This window comes from Pleurodeles waltl, chromosome 2_1 (genome assembly GCF_031143425.1).
Source record: "Pleurodeles waltl isolate 20211129_DDA chromosome 2_1, aPleWal1.hap1.20221129, whole genome shotgun sequence".
Lineage (NCBI taxonomy): Eukaryota > Metazoa > Chordata > Amphibia > Caudata > Salamandridae > Pleurodeles > Pleurodeles waltl.
The window spans coordinates 577592221-577615024 of record NC_090438.1 but is presented as its reverse complement, the minus strand read 5'-3'; the positions used below and the strand labels follow the sequence as shown (position 1 = coordinate 577615024).

The 22804-nt window shown below is 41.9% G+C and overlaps 1 protein-coding gene across 4 annotated transcripts in view; it reads left to right on the top strand.

Moving 5' to 3' along the window:
* The window catches only part of PDE1C (phosphodiesterase 1C), a 1966671-nt gene that overhangs the window by 807916 nt on the left and 1135951 nt on the right, over positions 1-22804 (top strand). The window lies entirely within an intron of this gene.

The following is a 22804-nucleotide window of genomic DNA, read 5'->3' as shown; positions in this document are numbered from 1 at the left end:
GATCAAGAAGAAGAAGATGTATAACCCTCTTCACTAAGCATGCACAGTCTCTCTGTTCAGACAATGCTGCCACATTGGGCAAGGTTGAACTAAAACATACAAAACCCACCAATTTTTAAGATGCTGCTCAGTAAGGGCGTTAGGAGTACCTGTTGCCATCTTTATCTGGTGCAGTTATCTTAGAGTGTAGTGCATTCCAGAATGTCTCCTAAATCATATATGTCAAGATGATGACTTGTTGCAGAACCTATACTTCTGCTGCCACTCTTCACAGTTGTGGTCACCCAAACAGTTGTAAGGAGGGGGATTTAAATAGGGACTTTGACGCATAAGTCTCAAAGCCTCATCAAGAAGCACAGAGTCGCATTCAGACAAGGGCTGGTCAAAAATTTTAGTGATCCCATAATGATGTGGAGTAGCTTAAGGACAGACCAGTGACCCTGGTGGTCCTTTGAAAGCAAAGTGTAAGCTGTGAACACTAGTGTGTCAAACTGACTAAGACCAGATTAGAGGAGGTGTGATAGTCAAACAGGAAGGCAGTGGTCCTTACAGTTTCATCAGTACACTACTGGTGGTGTACTAGTTTACTTTCTAATTATTATATTTTTTTATGTTTGCCGTGTTCTTCAGTTCTTTGCACCTTAGCATACTAGGTTTATTTATTTTCATTTACCTATACCTAGAGGTTGTTTGTAACGTTTGATTTGTTCATGTCCACTTTAGGGGCCAACAATTCCCTCTCAGTAGCTATCATGTTTCTTTGTTATCATTATTAATATTGTCACTTCGCAGTCTTGATGTACAGTTTTGAATAACCACACTCAGAATGTTTTGCAGATGACTTTCAACAGTATGTTTTTTAACTCATCATGGTCACATTTTTCCTTTTGGTGTTTCACAAGGTACACTTTCTGTCTTCTGAGACTTAATGTTTTCCCCATGTCTGTTTTGTCCTCAGGCATTTATTGGTTGTATTCATTTTTACAATGTATCTGGTGGAGTCCTTCCTTTTAATACCATGGTTATTTGTCTGAATTGTCTCCGCGACTTCTTGTGTAAACATATATGCATGTTGTTTGTTTGTGTCAATTGTCTATTGTCCTAGTGATCTGCAATTTGGCACTTGCTTTTGTATATTGTATCAAGAAAAAACGAATATTTGAATATTTTTGCATTTCTGCATGGTAGAGGACATTGGTGTGAGCAACAATACGAAGACTGATGTTTAAAAAGTGTTTGTTTGTTACACATATATTTCTCTAAAAACTTGTTTCCCGCTGCAGTCTCAAAATAGTGAAAAACGTTTGCTGCGCCGAGAACACAATGGCATTTTTTGTGATTGTTTTATTTCTTTGGTTTCTTTGCACACGCGCGTTTTAACAGTTCTAAGTAAGGTACATTATCAACCTCTCTGTGTGTTTATTCACAAAGATATCAACTGACATATCACGATTTTGTGATGGGGTGTGTGGTGGTCACAGTATCTATCTATCTATCTATCTATCTATCTATCTATCTATCTATCTATCTATCTATCTATCTATCTATCTATCTATATCTCTATATTACATTAATTATATATGTGCATGAAATATATATATTCATTAAGCTTCCTATATCAATTAGGGATTATAATTGTGTATATTTTAATTTTATTGCTTTGTGAACCTAATTGCTACACACAGTGTTATCATTTTCCATTTGCAGTATGTATTAGTTTTGAATACTATAGTTTTTTACAACATGATTTTGTTTTTACTGATGTGGTGACAAGAGGGAGTGCAAAATATTGAGGCGGGTCACAGGGTGGGTACACTTTTCTGATGTTGTTTGAGTTGAAAACAAAACCTGTGCAAAAGTGAGATTAAACTATGATGTGAAGGGAAAGCCTTCAATTTGTTATTAACTTATTAAATAAACACCTTTAGCCTTTCATTTTTAATAAAACATTATCTTAGAATATGATTGTTTTAACAATGTGTTGGCAAGAGAGAGTGCAGAATGTTGTGGCCATTCACTTCAATGAGTGAGCACACTTTCCTGTTGTTGGAGCTGAAAAGAAAACTCATGTGCCAAGGTTTGACTAAATTATCTAGCGAGAAGGGAAAGCCGTCCATGTGGGTATTAGGTATCTGCTTTTAAGTATGGCCGTGCGAGGAGTTGCCAGGCGCCATGACACTTTACATACCTCAGATGTGAAAGTGGTGTAGGTTGTGATGTTTACCTTGAGTCTAGTATAGCTATAAAGACAAAAAGGACACCATTTAATGGCACTGACTGATGACCGATTTTTTTTATTTATAGTTCCTAGCTTTAAACTGGACTCGGGTGCATGTTGTTCCTACCGGGCTTTGGGAAACTGTTTAATTGTATTTTATTTGATATTCCCAATAAAGCTAAAAGTTAAACTTGGTACAGGTAAGTGTTTTCCATGTGTTGTGTTTTCATAAAGTTCCGAATGTTTGCTTATAGACGTTGTATTCTCGTTCCACTAGTGCTCTTGTTTGTCAAGGTGACACGACACAGTAGAAGGGAGAGTAAGGAATCAGCATGTTGTGAATTAAAATTCCCCTAAGAATCAGAAATATAGAGAGTGTCTACATAACATTGTGGACACACATTATGCACATGTCATAAAGAGTGCTAAGGGATAGCCGAAGTGTCTAATCTCCCATTAAGGGTGTAAACGCCAAAGGTCCGAATCAGCAATTTGCAGCACTCCTGCCATGTTTGGCAGGGCTTTCATATGATAATAATGCAATAATTAAAAATATGCAAGACAAGTCTGACTGTATGTAAAGATGACTTCATTTAATATTAGAGAATGTATGCAATACGTACACAACCTAGCAAAACGGGCTAATTGTATGAATGGGATCACCACGCTTTGTTATTGCTATGTTTTCTGATACTGTTCAAACTAAGAAGACAGAGAAGGAAACTTGCCACTTCTCTGTTGCACACACTGTAACCGCAGCTGCAAGAGGTGATCGTATTGAGATTCATTTTGGAAGTCAGGAGCAAAAAGCAGCATTATTACTGTATGATTCTGCACCGGAGTTGAAAACAAAACTCGTGCAAAAGTTGGATTAAACTATGATGTTAGATTAGAGATGCTGAATGACCAAGGACCAAGTTGTGATAGCTGACAAGAACACAGTATAAGGGAATGCAGTGAAACTATGCGTGAGTTGGCCTAATTCAGGCTTAGTAAACAAAGAGACATTGTAGATTCTATGGGTAGGGAAATACATTAACAGGTTAGGGATGCGTGATGTAATATGATTATGGCCCAACTGACATTCACCCTAATTTTCATTTTATCTGCTGAGATATTTATTATGATTATGATCGTTCAGATGCACATGATTTGAGACAAATACTGCATAATAAATATTCATACTGTAGTAAAATAGCAACCATTTTGCGTGCATACTGATTTGGGGTACAAGGCAAAGGCTCAAACTTATCATCACCTGTGGATAAGGGATTCTCTGGCAGGTTTGTCGGACACCTAACACTCCTCATCGCATAGAGAATACCTCAGGAGAGGAGGCATGAGAAGCACCTTCCAGTTCTCTTTTTCTCTGAAAAGGGTGCATCTCTTTTTGGAGTGAAGGAGACCTATAATGTATGATGCCAAGAATATTAAACTGAACACAACAGCTGTACCACTACATAACCAGTGTCACCTCAGAATGGGCTTTATCTAATTAGCTACTGGCATGCCAAATGAAAAGTGGTGATTATTCCTCCAGTTCACTTCCAGGCGTTCTGGAACCAATGGGGGGGGTCCTGCAAATCTAAAATTAAAAAAGGTCAATGAATGGACCTATGTTTGGTACTGTATCCAGTGGACTATTACAACGTCCAAAGGACTATGACTAAGTGTTCTTGGTTCCAACCAAGGAGTGCTCTTGTTCACCTTGAGATTTACTCCTATATAGTGGTTACGAAATGACAAGAACAGTGTCAGAATTAGTAATTGTGCTAAGTAAGGAGAGAAGATTTACCTGAAGATGGTGCTCAGGCTGCTGCATGCATAAAATACAATTTACTGATGAAAAGGCTCAGGCTAGCCTGGTCAGTGGGTCTTGATGAAATGAGCTGACCCATATGATAGGAAAATATAATTAATTTGTAGAAGTCAGCACTCTTCAATCAGTAAATTTGGCTACGTGTCCTTTCAGCCTGTATTAATCAATGTAATTCCTACACTTATAAATTCAACTTCAAAATCATTTTGCACATATTTTCTTGGTTTACTGTAAAAACATGTTAATATGTATTTTTTTTAAAAGAATATCTTGAGTGATTTGCCTTGGTCCATTATGCCAGTTATGTCCATCTAGCAATTTCAACTCATCGTCCTTCACAGAAACTAAACATTGCTGTCACTAGTGTAATGCTCATTGTGTCTTTATTTATTGATAACTGATCATCACAGTAATGTGCCAGCATTTGTTTAGATCTTTTGCTTGGGAGCCCTAGGAGTGGTGTCACGGCTATCTTAGTATCTCCTTTGTTTCATGTGCGCTATCTGTAATCATCAATGTTCTGCCATTTAGGCAAGAATGCCAGTATTCATTGTGGCCTGTCATTAGGCTTAAATATATGAAGCAGACTGCTAGTTACTGCTAGAATCATCATATAGGCGTGTTTACTATGTCATATCTACTCCTGTGACCAGAATTAATTTGTTGGTAGATTGTATAGCATATTGATGCTATATGCACTAGGACCCTTGTGGTTCTGGGTGGACTCTGAACTGGAACTATGAGATTGATATGCAGGGTAGGTGTCAGGGTGTGGTTCTGGGAAGAATGGTGTAATGAGCACTTTGTGAATTGGTGTTGGAAAATAAAGTAATGCTCAACTGCAGCTTTTGTGTGTGGTGATTTGCATGCTGCAGGGCTCAGGAAGATGTTACAACTGGAACGAGGATGGGCTCAGAGGTTCAAAGAAATATAACATGAAATTTAAAATGTTAATCAAACGGCCTACTTCGACCCCACGCTGCTTACGGAGGTCACAGTAGCTGTGAGCCTGGGGCGATGGGGGCAATCCTTGCTCAACACAATGGCCTTCTGAATGCTCAGAGACACATTGTGACCTATGCCAGCTGCATCAGAATGTGCCTATTCTCTGCCTGAGAAGGAAATTCTGGTGTGGGTGTGTGGTGTGGGCCTGCAAACATTTTCATGTATTTCTCTATGATAAACAATTTGCTGTCATCACGAACCACCAGGCTTTGCTCACATATTTTAGAAACACGAAGGCTAAGACGCCTCCTCGCCTCAAAAGAACTGCAAGAGTAAGACTATGACATTGTACACAAATTAGAGAAGGATCATAACCCAGCAAATTACTTTTCATGAGATCCACTACATCATCCTCGTTCAACATCCAGGACAGCTGAAGACTATCTCAATTTTATTGTGAGGTCCAACACACCAGTGGCTCTGTCCATGGACCAAATCATTGTTACCACCAAACAGATCAAGAAATGACTATTGTCAAAGAACTCATTGAGACACAATCATGGAAACGATGTGCGCAGCCTTCGGCTGATGATACTGAATTCCAAAAATTCAAAAACGTATAGGATGAGTAAGCTTTCATATGAGAAGGCATTATACTGAGAGGCTTCAAAATCATCATACCTGAGAGCTTATGGCAACGGGTCATCGAGTAGGCCCGTGAAGGGCAATCTGGCATTGAAGCCACCAAAAGTGCTTTGAGATAAAGAGTGTGGTTTCCTTGACTAGAGGAGTGAGTAGAAAAGGAAATGAAAGACTGTCACATCTGCAGTTGCCTGTCCCCCAAGGTGACACAGAACCCAGTGACTATGTCTGACCTTCCTGTCCATGCCTGGGAGAGAGTCGCTGCTGACCTCTTTGGACCATTAGGAGATGGACAGCATCCCATGGTAGTCATGGATGAATATTCATGTTTTTCATTTGGTGGAAACACTGTCCGCGACAACTCATGATAAGGTCATAGAAAGGCTTGATGACATCTTTGCAAATTGGTGGATCCTCAAATCTGATAATGACCCACCTTAAAGAGAAAATAGTTCAAAGAGTTTTTTCTATGACTCAACGTCAAACATGAAAAGGATTCACTCTTCTGGCCCCAAGCCAGTGGTGTAGTCAAAAGGTTTATGGGCAGCCTCAAGAGGGTCTTTGACAAAGAAGACTGTGTACTGATAAAGCAGAGACAGAAACAAACGCCGGACACCCCTTTTACCACCGACTCGTTGCATGTTGTGACACATGTTTACAGCACATCGTCCTGGATGTCCATCACTTAGGACACATCACACTTTAAACACCAGCCTCAACACTTGCCAGCTCCTGCAAATATGGTGGAGGCAACCACACCTGCAGATCCTGCTCCTAAACTTGAGCCTGTGCCACCGTTCCCTGATATGGGGGGACCTCGATCACCTCGGATCACCCGAGCTGTTAGACAAGTGCGGGCTCCTCGCATACTGATTGAGGAGATGTGATTTCAAATGATGCCTACCACCTTTTATTTGACAAAGGGGGAGATGTAGCATATTGATGTTGTATGCACTAGGACCGTTGTGGTTCTGGGCAGACTCTGAACAGGAACTATATGATATGTGAGGGAGGTGTCAAGGTATGGTTCTGGGAAGTATGCCGTAGTGACCAGTGTGTGAATGGATGTTGGTGAATAAAGACATGCTCAAGAAAAGCTCCAATGTGTGATGTAATCTATTTGCATGCTCCAGGGCTGAGGAAGACACTACAGATTGCATTTGCAATAACTTTAGTCCTGTGTGAAGAAAAGTGCATCTTTTTGTCGGTTCCCCTACAATGAATTTTGTTTTCACTGGTTGTACTGGCATTTTGTATTCTGTGCACTAGAAGACTGTTCAACAGACCTAAGTGCATGTGCTCCAGCCCCTGAAATATTGTAACAATTGGGATGTCTGACCTTTTCGTAAGGCTGCAATAGTATGGTGCGGAAAGTTCACTAGTGGCATGATACATGCTACGTGTGGACTGCTGTCTGATCTTATATCACCCACACGTGTGACTTTAAAAAGATGGATTTAGGGCTGCCATTGAAGATCGGAGTGATGGTAGCCAACCCTGCAGCCAGCACATGCTGAAAGAAACTATTTTTGGTTTGTTAAAACCTACTTTTCACATTAACTAAGTCCCCCTAAGTAGTGAATTGGAGGTCTGGATGCATAATTATGAAGGAAGGATATGCCATATATTGTGATTGGCATGTCCATGCAGTGACAGGATTAAAGGGTGGAATTTGTTGCACAAGCCATGGTAGGTTTTCTTTAAGGAAAAATCCTACTGGTGAATAAAAGTTATACATTTAATAAGTTGGTATACGATATAGCTAAAAAAGAATCTGTGCACAATTTTAATATTTATCCAAGTGATTAATATACTGCAAAAAAGATTCTATTATGCCTTGTCTTTATCTTTCTGAAAGCCACAATAGTAATTAATTCAGTTCTACCAGGCTATCCCTTCTTCAGTGGCAGCAAACAGTCTGTTGGAAAGCAGGGAGAAATTACTGACATGCCGTCCACCCGACTGATCTTGGAATATGGAAGAGTAGACAGAAACAACAAATAGGCATTATGAAGTCCAGGCTTGGCCACGTTAGTTGGCATCTTTATAGAAGCAAGCTTTGTTGTGAGGAAGGTCTTTGGTGTTGGCCTATTACTAATTACTAGGTAAACCGTCTCCGCTAACAGCATGTGGACACCAGGCCTCAAAGAAAGCCAGGGCTGGTTTCTACAACAGTTCCTCCACTTTCATAGGACAAACCTAGGGTGGAATTCAGAGCTCCACACACTGACAATGGAGTCCTGCCAGGCTGAAGGACCATTAGAGCGGGGGTTTCTGTGGTTGTTTCCAGTAAAGGCAACAGGAACCTCTATAGAAGAAGGATCATTTGACAGTGGGATATTTTTGTTATTGGGATAGGAGAGATTTACCACTATTAGAAAGGTTTCCCACCATCAACACTCAGAATACAAGTTGATTTGGTAAGAACCAAAGAGGAAGAACATTTTACTATTCCTGCCTGAGGAGGGCAGAGGTCTGAACCTGTCCTCCCTTTGTATTCAAGGAGTAGAAGTGCTTCTTTATAGTCCGACCAGCTGGTCACCTGGGGTCCTAGAACGTAAAGGGCAAGAAGAGCATCTTATATGTGACGAACCATTAGACCAGTTGGTACTGGGTACTGTACTGGAGCCCTGGCTGGAAAGAGTGCTTGAGTCTGCCTCCCACTAATGTAGTTGCCTTAGTGAATATCTGTGAGAAGTGGAATCTTGGCAGTGGTCAGCAGATAGAAAATCAGCATTCAAGAAAATTTTGACCTATGGAGAATAGGGACAGGAGCCAAGGTCACTCAAAAAATGTAAATTCTGGGCTTGCATGATTTCCTTGTTTGTCCTGCTCAGAACATTTTGCTGCAGCAAAACAAGCTTCAGTAAAAACTTGTAGTGAAGGTGTCCACCCTCAGGGGGTCAGTCATGGCTGTGGGTCTTAACCTTGTCCCACTGGAGGATTTCAAGGTCTGCAATTATTTCTTGGTCTGAGGGTAAATTATGAAGCCAGTAAAAGGCAGCAATGTTTACTCAGTATCAAAACATCCTCTGTGGCTATTTTTTCTAAGTCTGCCCCACTCTAATAGTCGGTGAAACCTATCAATCAATGAACCCAAATTCATGTGATGCTTCCAAGGAACAAAGAGTCTGATTTAGATATTGGTGGACGAGTTACTCCATCACATTAGTGATAGAAATCCTGTCTGCTGAAGTCTAAATCCCATAGGATTTAAGTCAGGCCCTAAGTCTCATCTTGTCCCACTGGGCCTTCTGGAATTCCAAATCTCCTACTTCAGAAGGTAAAAACGAATGATCTTGGTGAACCAGTGGACTGCATCTGACCAATGTTTGATTATTGACGGCAGTTGGCATGAAAACCTCTGCTGGACTCCATCACCTGTTCCCATTGGCTGACATTGGTACTTTATGTTTGCTTGATACTTTTTATAATTTTAAATTCCCCTTTAGCTGATTTTGACCATCTTGGTGTCATTTTATATACTGAATTATTTTTTGTTTTTTGTAAACTGGTTTGGGAATTGTATTTATGGGTTTCTTGACCTCTTAAATGCTAACACTAATTTCTCTATGAGAAAGCCTGCTGCTTTGTGTCATTGCTACTAAGGGATAAGCCAAGATAGGTTTTCTCATTGAAACGGTGTTTTACATAACAAAGCACTAGAACAGTACTCTGCTGGGAGCATATATCCAGCTAACAATCACGCATATCACACTGTGCTTACCCTGATTTTTAAATCTGCATATTCATTTAGATTGACTTCAACTGTGGGGTGCTTGTTTTTCTGGTTAACAACTATGCAAAGAGTCTAAATAGTATATGCACATATTTGCAAGCTATACATCTGATCCAGACTATTAAATGGATGCTTGTAGAAACACTGGGTGAAATTTGCTAACACTCTGCACCAGGTTTACATCACAAAAACAACACTAACTCAGCACAAAATGTTATAGTGTGATTTACTATACAATGCAAATCTTGATTTGTGTTGGAAAGTAACCTAATGTAGCATAAAGTAGAACTACACACTACCTTTTACTAATTTTCGTCCAGTTGTTGGTACATGGGCATTTCATGCAACCACCCATGTGTTTTGACAGAAATACCTATCTACTACAGATTTGTGTAAAAAAAAATACATATCTTCAAGGCAGGCATAACATGTAGCAAAAGTTTTTTTTTCTCAAAAGTTTTTTTATGTTTGCATGTGTACTGCAATGTACAGCACACATACAATTTTTTAACTGTGCCTAAGCATAGTTTTTTCCTAATGGAAGGGTACCCTTGCAATACAAAATCTATGCTTGACATCACACACACACCCTTGCAGCATAGTGCAAGGGTGTGTACATTGACGCAAGGCAGCTAAAAGTGCACGAGCACTAAGGTAGAGAGTAAGGTACTGTTTAATTCTCTCTCTTTGATGCAATGCAGCACAGCAGGTTTGGTTACTGTGCTGATTCACATCACTTTTCAGTAAATTTCCCCCACTGTCTACTATAGAGTCAATTATTTCATAATTGTTAGATTTCTTGAATGCAGGGTACCTCAAAGTTGTATGTGTGTGTTTAACTACGCAGTTTTTTAGTCCTTTTTAAAAGACAACATACAGTCTTGCTGAGATCATATCTTTTTGTGCTAATTTTCAAGACAAGATACGCACTTCATATCATTTAACTACTAGCTTGCAATATTTTGAAAGCTAGCAACGATTTGTATAGGCTTAATACACATATCCTCTTTTTAAGACAGCTTGTTGGTTTTCCACTTTACAAAAAACAAACCTTTTTAAAATTAATTTGCTTTAACTTATTTACCTTTTAATCGTATGGAATATTTCCATGATGCTTCCCTTTTTTTCTTCTGTATTTATTTCTAATGACTGTGAGCAGTTAATCAGTTAAGATAGTCTCATAAATCTCCATAATGATTCTGAGGCGAATTTAGTCGACCTCATACTTGTGTTACCCACTTACATTACCTCTTCAGTAGCAGTCTGACAGATTTATGAAAGAGTAGTAAGGCTGCACCTGTGGGTTTACATCTATGAGCGGGTGCATATATACTATTTACTGCTATTCACCATTCTTCCCATTGGTACACCTGGAAATTTGTGTCATGGGCAGCATTTCAAGCCTACTTGTGGGAGTGTCAGCTACCTCTTCCTGCAGGCTCCTAACTCTGCTCTGCAGAATGTTCCATAGTGGAGAGGTCTACTCAAGGTGAATGGAGCCTCTGTGGAAAATGCACACTTGTATGTTCAGAGTTCAAATAAGGTTATGGTTAGGAATCAAAACTTCAAACCCATCAGTTATGGTGCCTGTTTATTAGAGTTCTTTAGTGGGACATAACCTTTGAGGCTCCTTTCAAGTTTGGAAATGCACAGTTATCTGATCTGCTCTTTAGACTGTGTTTATCTTCTTTTACTTTGTATTTACCCCGGGAATAAAAAACTTAACTGGTGATTATTTAATCAAAATCTAGCAACATTGTTGTTGGAATTTGTTAGACTCCAGAGATCTTCAAAGACTCACATAACTCATTGTGATGATAAATAATTGATAAACGTGATTGCTGTAAAAGTTCACAAGAAAAAGAAGTATGATGTGGCCTTATTGTATACATTTCGCTATCACAGGTGCTTTTTGTGTCTAATGTGTACAGAACAATTCTGTAATAATTCTTCATCTGATATTCTGCCGAATCCAGAACTATTGAAAATCTTTCCCCGATTTAGGAACGTCTTAGCTTTTAAATTACATTCCAGCTGCTTCCTTCTCAATGCAAATCTTGACAGTGCATCCTATATGAAAGACCACCCCTGCTCCCTGAAACCTCGAGGGTCGGGGAGGTGGGGGGTGATATGTGCATACATGCCCATGTTATGGTGGTGGGCCAGATTCTATGTGAGGACCGGAGGCTTCGGATTATGCTTCTCTTTCTTTACTGGTCAAAAATCAGCAGCCAAAGAGTTAACAACAGTAACTTCAAAAAACTACAAATCCCATAAACATCAGTAGTCCAGCCTGCCCAATCCCAGGCAAGCCCCAGCTATAAGAGTCTCCATGGCAACCGCTCCTCCTCTTTCTTTGCTGCTGCGCAGCGGAAGTTGAGTTCTCTGTTTCCTTCTATATACGGTATTTCTGTATGTTTTTATTATTGGCCCGTGGAGCGGGAGCAGGGCAAGCGGCACTCGATTATCAGAAGACGTGACTCGTGTCTTCCTTATCGATTTATTAAAGGAAGTGTGTGCGCGTCGGGAACGGTGATTCCCTCCCGATTGCGTTTCTTTGTTGAGGTGCTTCCCGCCCGCAACGCAGTTATTTCAGTTCTCTGCATTCGTGGGACGAGAAAAACCTGGTTTACTCGGTCTCCGAGGGAGACCGAGCGAGTGCTTCACTAAAGGGAGCAGTCCGCTCTCTATTTCTTATCTTTTTTCGTTCGCGCATGCGCGGAGCCGGAGATTCCGATTTTCATCGGAATCTCCGTCTCAGCAGCGCGTGGAGCGCAAATTAGAGTTTTTCAGCCCTTGTGAACGCCTGACGGGGCGAATAAACGGTCAGGCCTCCCCTAGGAGGCTTTTTGCAGGTGCTCCCTCCACTTGATTTGGGCCCTAACAAATAAATAAAGATTGCTTTTGTGCAAAACTTTGATTACATCAAAGAATCTATTTACCTGCTGGGGTTGCCTCCCCCCTTGAACTCCATTTGTTCCTGCCATGGCTTATTTTGCCGGGGAGGATGAATATTACCAGGAGGAAGTGGAAACTCCCTTTCCCGAGCAAATGGAGGAGAGATTGGTGCAAGCCCTTGGGAACCATGTTCAAGATTCGGTTAATCAAGCTTTAATAAAAGCGCTTAAACCATTTACCAGACCCCTGGTCAGATATGGACAAAGGGAATTGATGGGACCCCCCCCTTCTGGGTCACGAAGCATTGAATCTCAACCCAGACACCCTGGGTTTACCAATATGGGACCGACAGGCCCATTATCTTCAGGAGAGATCCTTTCCCAAATGGCCTCGGCCATGTTAAATGATCACGAATATAGCTCGGATCTCCTCCCTCCTTCTGATAACCTTCCTACTCCCTCAGATTCACATAAAGATCTGTCTCAATCTTCCGACTCTCACTCGGATTCAGATATATCAGAACCCAAGCTCTCAGGCAAACGGAAACGAAAGTCTAAACGTTATGCTGTCGATGAAGGATCCCTCCAGGGAAATCTACTTTTGACCCAGAAAACATTGTTCACCCTAGGTCAACGGAATGGGTCCCTTGCACTGAAGTAGCCCACTATGTACAAGATAGACTTCGCAAGGGCTTTGATAAGGATGTTCGAAGTATTCCTCGGTCAGAATGCTCCCGCCCCTCTTTGGTGGGAAAAGTAGCTGACACGCCGGAACTTGATCCCAGTGTGGCAACATTTCTCAAAAAGTTTACTAAGGATCCTAAGAAAGGACTGGATCGAGCCTGGAAAGGATGCCAGGACAAATTACTGGACCTGTCCGGTCCCACTACAAAGATTCTGGATCTCGCAGTGCAAGCTAAAGAGACCAATTCGATCTGAGATCCTCAAAATGTGCTAGAATGGGCCCAAAGAGCCATCTGTCTTCTAGGGAATGCGAATTGTTCCATGTCTTCCGAACGCAGAAAATCTTTTCTCATGCGGATAGACCCTAAATTAGCGGAGTTAGCGCCCACTGAACCGGGACCCCTAACCAATAGTCTCCTTTTCGGAGAGAAATTTGTGAAAGACTTGGGCAAGTATGTCTCCACCTTTACGGCCCTTGACAAGGCTCAATCCTCCATTAAACGAATGTTCACAGGTGGCCTTTTTAACAGGGCCGGACGCTACACAGGTCGGGCGTCAGGCCGTGGTTTCGAGCAGACCTCTCGCAATTATGCTCCTAGAGGTCAGGGATACTACCAACCTTCAGGCTTCTAACCCTCCAGAGGCCGACGAGGCCGGGGACGTGGCTTCAGATATCGAGGTTCAGATCGAACCCAAGATACCAATGCAGGTGAGAATTAATCATTTTTCGGATGTGATTCCTGGGGGGAGATTGGAGAAACACGCTCAATCATGGGAGCGCATTTCTCAAGACCCTTGGGTCCTTCAGACTGTCCGAGGTTACAAACTAGAATTTTACGACACCCCTCGACAGAGTTGTCCTCCGTTTTCTCTCCTTTTTTCCCTAACAGAAAGCAATTTTATAGACGCCGAAATCCAAAGTCTGCTGCGCAAACAAGCGATAGTACTTAAGAACCCTCATCCAAAAGGGTTCGTCAGTACCATCTTTTTGGTGCAAAAGAAAGGAGGAGGTTTTCGCTTAGTGCTAAATCTGAAAGACTTCAATCACTGGATAGTCTACCATCATTTCAAGATGGAAGGTATCCATATGTTGAGAGATCTCCTTCAAGAGAAAGATTGGTTAGTGCGACTAGATCTCAAAGATGCCTATCTTTCGGTCCCCATTTTTTCTCCGCATCGGCGGTTCCTTCAGTTTCAGTGGAAACACCTATGGTAAGAATTCAAGGTACTCCCCTTTGGTCTTTCCTCCGCTCCGTGGTGCTTCACGAAACTCCTCCGTCCAGTGGCCCAATTCCTTCGAGAAAGAGGCGTTCGCCTCATCATTTATCTCGACGATATTTTGATCATGGCACAATCCAGAGAGTTGGTCGTCCTTCAACTCTCCTGGGCGATTCAAATTCTTCAGGATCTAGGGTTCTTGATCAACAACGAGAAGTCAGTAACGCTTCCCTCGCAAAGTATAGAATTCTTAGGTTTTCAAGTAGATTCTATCCGGGCTCAGCTCAAACTACCTCTAGCGAAACGAGCCTCCATCAAGAAAGAATTACGGAAAGCCCTTGTCTCTCCGACTATATCATTACGGATTTTAGCCCGACTGGTAGGGCTTCTGGCTTCTTCCATTCAGGCGATCTTCCCTGGTCCTCTACAGTACAGGGCTCTCCAACGCCTAAAGATATTACACCTGCGCAAAGGTCTATACTATACGGATCAGTTTCCGTTATCAGAGGAAGCCAAGACAGAGATTATTTGGTGGCTTCGTCACATGGAAGCTTGGAATGGCAGAGCCATCTTTGCATCCTCTCCGGAGATGATCATAGAATCAGACGCCAGCCGTTGGGGCTGGGGAGCTCGCTGTGGCTCAGTGGAGAGGGGGGGCCGTTGGTCCTCGGAGGAACTGAACCTCCACATCAACTGCTTAGAACTGCTAGCGGGAGCATTTGCGATTTGTTCGCTCTCCCCCAACAAAGCCAGCTGTTGCATTCTGTTGAGGATGGACAATGTATCAGCAGTGAGATATATCAATCGCCTGGGGGGTACCAGATCTCACATGCTGGCAGAGATTGCCAGAGAATTTTGGCATTACTGCCTTCAGAACCAGATATATGTAATAGCAGAGTACATTCCAGGTCGGACCTATGTGGTGGCAGACTGGAATTCACGATTTTTGAGGGACAGCAGCGATTGAATGCTGCATCATTCAGTGTTTCAGAGTATAGCGAAGAGATGGGGTCCCTGTGTAACAGACCTGTTTGCGTCTCGACTCAATTCCCAGCTTCCGAGATTTTTCAGCTGGAGACCAGACCCAGTAGCAGTGGGGATGGATGCCTTTTTCCAAAATTGGTCTCACAACATTCATTATGCGTTTCCCCCTTTCTCTATGATTCAGAGGGTCCTGACTCAGGTGAAGAGACAAATGTCAGATATAGTGCTAGTGACATCGCTCTGGAAAGCTCAAGCGTGGTTTCCGGTGGCGATGGCATTATCATGTGCATCCCCAGTACGTCTGCCGTTATTCCAGTCCCTTCTTCTGGATCCCTCGGGATCCCCTCATCCTCTAGTCATTCAGAAACAACTACATCTCATGGCATGGAGACTTTCAGGAGACGATGGCAAGTGCTGGGAGTTTCAGGAGACTCTTTGTTCTTCTTGCCTCAATCCTGGGCCCCCTCTTCCCATAAACGATATGAGGCATCCTAGAGGAGATGGGTGGGTTGGTGCAGTGAACGGGATATTGATCCCGTGGGGGCCCAGATTTCTATGATAGCGAATTTTCTTTCAGATTTGGCTATACCGGATCTTGCCTACAGAACGATTCATAATTTCAGATCTGCAATTTCGGCAGGACACCCCCATGTAGATGGTAAACCTGTGGGTGAGCATCCATTGATTTCTAAGATTCTTCGAGGTATTCGAATAGTAAAACCTCCTCAAACACGTTATTCAGTTTTGTGGGACGTGGATATTGTCCTTCGTTTCATTAGGGCCTGGCCTTGCAATGATGATTTGTCATGCAAACAACTGTCGGCCAAACTGACTGTGCTCTTATGCCTTATTTCATGCAGACGCGTCTCAGATGTAAACGCTTTGGATCTGACAGGTAGAGTATTTACTCCTACGGGAGTTTCGTTTAATATTTCTAGAAGAACAAAGACTGCTTCAAGATGTATTTCATACCCAGCCTTTCCTCATAATCAGAAATTATGTGTAGTTCAATGCTTGAAAGTTTATGAGAGTGTTACCTGAGATTCTCGAAGAGATGCAGGAGGCCTATTGTTAATATCCCTTCAGAAGCCTTTTGGTCCTGTTTCGTTGGCCACATTGGCTAGATGGGTCAAGTGGCTTTTGGGAGAAGCTGGTATTGATACCTTGAGATTTGGGGCTCACTCCATTAGGGGAGCTATGGCTTCCAAATCCTTTGGAGCGGGTTCTAGATTAGAGGATATCATGTCAGCGGCAGATTGGTCTTCAGATAATACATTTAAGGTATTTTATCATAAGCCCATTGTGGATATTGCAGCTAATGTGGTGGATCAGCTTTAAACTAGCATAATCCGAAGCCTCCGGTCCTGACATAGAATAAAAGAAATTCTAGCTATTGCGTCAAGAATTTTCAATTCTATTAAGGACACGGAGGTGAGGATTATCCCACCCGTATTTTATTGACAATTACAATGTATGTTATTGAAATATTCACATACTAATTTGTGATGATGAAATGTTTTCAGATTCATGTTTTTTCCCCCCCTTGAGATTAATTCATTTCCAAAAATTATTACAGTGCATTTCTTTCCATTTAGGTACCGATTCCAAAGGAGATTGAAGTTCGGTCTGAGATTGATCTTTTCTGTTGTGTTTTTCGTGTTTGCCTACGTGTTCAAGGGCAAGTGAGAAGAAGTGAAATGTGATTCGTCTATCGCAAAGAAAGAGGAGGAGCGGTTGTCATGGAGACTCTTATAGCTGGGGCTTGCCTGGGATTGGGCAGGCTGGACTACTGATGTTTATGGGATTTGTAGTTTTTTGAAGTTACTGTTGTTAACTCTTTGGCTGCTGATTTTTGACCAGTAAAGAAAGAGAAGCATAATGCTCGCATCCGTGTCCTTAATAGAATTTAAAATTCTTGACGCAATAGCTAGAATTTTTTTTATTGTTTCTCTACAAGGTCACCGCCTTCTCATAAAACCCTGAAAGCCAGTGGAGCCACTGGTGAAAGATATATGGCAGGACGTATTTCAGTGCCCCCGCCCACTCTCCCACCTAGCAAACCAGAAGGCATAGAAGTTTCCAGAGGAGACGCTCTGGCAGAGGACGTCTGCAGAAACGTCTACAGAGCAGAGCTGTGCAGCAGGATACCGCTCCTCGTCCCCCCCGCCATGCGCGAGCCCAGGAGCCAGGTAGCCCATGCAAGAGGTCGCAATACTTTGGGAGCGTCCTCTTTTTTATTCGATAACCCTGGGTAAGAATGCAAAGCGCACTCGTTGAGTCCCGCCATCTTGAAAGACCCCCAGAGCAGGGATTTATAGGATTGTTTGCTACGGCAACAGGAACTGTGTGCTCTTTTGTGTGATTAGGTTAGAAGTAATTGACCACTGTGAGAAAGGCTTCCAACCACTTACATCCCCCCTCCCCAAACACTTCAGACACAACTTGGGATGTACCAAAGAGGAAGAATATTTTACGATTTCTTCTGGGAAGAGGACAAATACAACCGTTATCAGTTTTCACAATGGACTCATTGCAATATAGATTCTCGCAGTCAGTGGTTGTTTTTTTGTTTTTTTAACCAAAGGCAGTAATTTGTTTAATAAACATAGAAAAAGCTGGCAAGCGAAATAGAGGCGAATTCGATCCAAAACCACAGGGTAGTGAGTGCACGGTGTCTAGGTGATCAGAGAATGAAAATACATGAGGTTATTGTTTGTACATACAGGAAATGTATTCAATGTAATACTAACCTCAGCAGTCCGTGTGCAGTCACTGCGGCTCATAACAAAATGCTTGAACCGATAGGTAAAGCTCTAGTCAGACTGGAACAGTGCTGGTAGCGTTTTGACTTTCTAGGTGACTGCTGATGCCATCATCAGGCCATAATTATGAGATAGATAATGACAAGGCCCAATGCGAACAGTGGAAATGCGAACAATTTACCATTTTAACAAAACAATCTTTGCATTAATAGTATATTAAGGTGAATACTATAGCCAGCATGCCCACCCCATTAGAAGCATTGCAATTGAATCACTCGAGGGTCCAACAATGGGCTGAATTGTCAGAAACATCATAGCTATCTAGTCAGCTATGAGTACAAACTCTGGCCGGTGTGCGAGATAAGCAATCTGAAAATGATCCATTCTGTGTCCGCCCTTGCAGACAACCCTCGCACAACCTCGCGGTTAGTGCGTGATCCTTGTGGGAGGTGCTCCGACACGGGTCCTCCGGCTGCTGTTGAACGTGTTTGCTAGGCTACCCCTCGAGTACTGAGAATCTGAGAGGGGACAACATCACTGATAGCACTGAATGTCTCTTGATGTGCAGGGCTTTTAAAGGAGCAATTGCTCTGTTATTGATGCATTTCTTTGTTCCCTGAACGATGAAATTCTAGGAGGGGCTGTTGGTTCAATAGCAATGCCCTTCTTTATAAAACCAGACATCCTACATCGAGCTTTGGTGTCCTATGCCTCCTGTGATTCTCGATGAAAACATCCCAATTAATATCTAATTAGATGGTGTTCTTTTTCAGTGTCATGACATGTTATTTCTGAAGTTTGTCTAGAGGAACAGCCATGTGCCTTGGGACCCTGTTTACTTTAGAAAGCCCTGTACGCATGTTCTACTCTTCTGTGGTTTCTAGAAACATGGTAAGACTGTGAAGGGTTTTAAAATGCACTGTTTTAATCTCACTGTTTGTGTTTGGTAAAATAATATGTATGTGGCCATCAGATGCTCTCAGATGTCTATGGCTGCCTGTTGCATTTGTACGACCTGAGGCCCCCATTTCCCATGTGTCTGCAATAGCGTTTAACGCTGTATTGGTGTAATAAACGCCACAAGCCTATCTATTCTTTTGAGTGTATTGCAAATAAATTGCAACCATTTCATTCTGAAGTATTTGTAGCATTTATCGGTCTTTCAGAGTTGACGTGGCCAGCAGAATCACATTCCTTACTTCTGTACCATGTTGCAATATTCTTAAAATGTGTACTTTTGATACAAACCTGTAAACGGGCCTATGCTCCATACCCTGTCCATAAAGGTTGAATTTAAACGTGTGTTTCTAAATGGTACACTGGAAGAACAGAAGGCATAACGATTTATGGAAGAATAGCAGTGAATAATGGATGGTTTTCGCTGAGTGGCGCTGCGTGACAACTGATAGACATTGATAGTAAAGCTCAAGTTGTCTATGATGCCACTCAGCGCCACAAGGTCTGCGGTTTAAAAGTAAATGTAGTCCATTAAAGGGACATTATGCCCATGAGAGCCTAAGGACATAACAGGCGCAGGAGACAAGGCCTCCCTCACTTTGGTGGTTACTGCACCCCTACTTCTGACAGCTGCTTTTTACCAATTGACATATTTGCTCGTGGGGCTCAAATGTTGAGAACAGAGATAATTAGCAAGAGTAACACTTAGGGTTAATGGTGTACTCCCCCCATTTCTCTAGGTACTCTAATTTCTGGTAGGGAAGATACAACAGGGTTCAAATGATCCTATTCAGGATGCCGAAGGCCTTTCTTTGGTCCTCACCACGCTTACGCGGTCTGCTACCGGCTCCTAAAATGTAGGGCCTCACCCTAGGTTGCTTAGGTGGCTGTGGATGTGGAACCTCTATGGTACTGGGTCCACCAGGGCTTGGGTTGGATTCAGTGCATTCAGGATGCACAAAGGCATGTAGGAGGAGTGCCTGCCCTCTTAACTGCAGGGTTAGAAGGGCCTCAGCCTGGTAGTGGAAACTGGCTTTCTGCTATGTTACTCTGGGTGAGAGAACCAGTGCAGAGGCCCAGTGGAGAGTAGTGTGGCGACTGGAGAAGAAGGATTCACAGCCAAGACCCCTGTCCATTAAATGCTAGTGTTGTAGGTTTTTAGGGCAGAATGGTCTTAAATAGTTTTACAATGGATAAAAAGAGCCAATTAGGGGCAGAGAGGAAGCGCTGCAGTGTGTTTATGGAGGAGGACGGGATCAGGCACAGACCTTTGCTGACTTGGCGCTAGGATGTCAGGGTCGTGGGCTTCTACGGAGAATGGTGCTATGTTATGTAACTTTGGGTGGAAGGGTGAGTGCTGTGCAGTGTAATAGGTCTGTGAGGGAAAGCAGCCTTGCAGGCATCCTTGCAGGAGGGGACACAGGCACATTTTAATGTGTGAACAGGTACGGTTATGAAAAGGTGAATTAATAATATTACCACTGTGAGGAATATAAAATGTAGGCATTATAGTTGGCAGGAGTGTGAGTAGGAGGGAGTGCAAATGAGCATTGCATGCTGCAGGTGCAACCGTGAATATTGCTCTTAAAAGTGAAATTGAATTGAAGTCTGATGTATTGAACTGGAACAAATAATGAAAGAACTTCATAAAATCAGACGTTCGGTATTATTTTTTAATGAATGTATACAGACAGAATTTTCACTCTGCAGCACTGGAATGCAGGTTGTTATACAATTTGCTTGTTCTGCTTTGACAATTGTGACATTTTTAAAGTGCTGTTTATGTAGAGTAGTGGTATTATTAATTATCTTATTATTCGATCATGCGATGTAGCATCGTTTATACCTGACCTACAATTTTGTTGTTATAAAATATATGCTTCTTAGTATTTTTTTTGAAGTAGATGTGTCTACTGCATTAGTAAACAGTGGGTGGTTTGAATGTATTTGATTTTGAATACTAGCCTGGTACTTTGGATGCTATGTAGTCAGTGTTCCACAAGAGGGCACATGGCATTTACAAATGCCATTTGAATTTCAAGCTTTTTCCTGTGAATCTAAAGAAACAGCTGTGCAGATAAGCAGGACAACGCGTTGAAGTCCATCGGAGATTGTATAATTTATTTTACTGCAATCATGTTGTACTTGAAATTCTTAAAATTGCCGTTTAATACTTAAACTTCCGTTCAGTACATCGCAATGACTCGAGTGTGTGTTAAACATGTTTAATTTTTCAGTCTCCTATGTTAATGAAAAGTTTTGTATTAAGTATGTGTTTTATTTAATAAAGCTGTATAAAACCACGTGGTCCCTTTGGGATTGATCTGATTTAATCGCCTTTTCCCCAATTAACCATCTTCGTTCTCCTGATATGTTCATTATAAGCGCCCTTTGTAAAAATCTTGCAAACTGCTGGTATATAGAAACAGCAGATGGTTTCGTCTAAATAAGAGAGTATACGATAGTGATGCGCTAACTGAAACATATACATTTATTTAAAAGAGTCGCACTAGACTAGGCAAGGGAAGCACTGAATTAGTTTAACGAGCTTGTCTTGGCGCTGTCTAAAGGTAATCTATTTGTCCTGACTAACGAACTGCCCTCCACAGATTACATTGATCGTACCTTTTCAGCGCATCTCTAAATCACCCTGAAAGACCATTGGACAGTTCAAGGGCCCTGGGCCTCGAGGTGAAGCAGAGGGCGTCTTGCAAAGCAGGTTATTGATGGCAATAGAGTAAATCTATTGAAAGGAGGTCACCGAGCAAGGTCATAGAGATGGCTACCATTCTGCCATAATGAGGTCGCTGTCCACGACACGTGCTGCAGAGTTAAGACTTGATGTGTGATTTTTAAAAGCAGCCTGACTAATGTCACAGTAATGGCTCATTTACCAATGGTCTAGTCAATGGCACCCAGTCATATTGTTTCAGTTCCAATTGAGGATTTGGTTTTAATGCAAAATGGATTTACCTGTAATCTTTATAGTAGCTAGGCGTAGGTGAAATGTAAATTAGATGGGCATACCCTTGCATAATTTCAGTATTTTTTTTTCCCTTTGCTATACCAACTTCCCCCAAATTATGCTATTACACTATGATGTGTAATTGTGCACTAGTTGCTGCAAAATTTTAGTGTGAGTGCACGTAAACAACATGAATGACTAGAATGCGAGCCTCTTCTATTTGCATCGCTTGCATTTTTTGGCTTATGTGTTTAGTGGAAACTTTGTTCCTGAGTCCAAAAGGGGCACCAGGATACTTTTCATGCTAAAATATAGCTCTAAAATGTAGCAAATCATTTCCCGTAATTTTTCTGAAATTTCGTTTAATTGCGCAAAAGAAAATTATGTGGATTTTTCACACGTCTAATAATAGCCTCTATCGAAGGCTATACCATTTGTTAAAAGCCTTCTTCCCACTGAGTGTGGAATTTTCTCAATTAAGTAAGGACAAATAGAAAGAGAAACATTGGCATCATGAAGCAAATAGTCTACACCGCAACCTATTGCCCCTCTGCCACTTAATTGTCTTCAATGGAGTGCTCAACAATCCACTCTTGTATTGAAGACCAGTAATCCTGAGGTGACCACAATTTCCCTCCTCTTTATTCTAGACCAGATGTCTGGTCTAATGGCAATTTAAAGCACATTTATTAATTTAAATTTTGGGCAAAACACCAAAAGCATGCAAGAGGCATTTTTAATTCCTGTACCACCAAAGGGTGCATGACTCTTGTTAGTTTCGTTCTTGGCCACCAATACAAATTGCTAGACCGAACTCTCCAACTGCGCAATGGACCAAAATACTGCATCATCGAAACTGATGAGGGTATATCTGTGGACAAAAATGAATGACACTGGCACTCTTGGCAAGTAGTGTGTGGGGGTCAAGAGGGCTCTCATTGAACTGTGCTCTTGTTGATTTTTCCATCACCTTT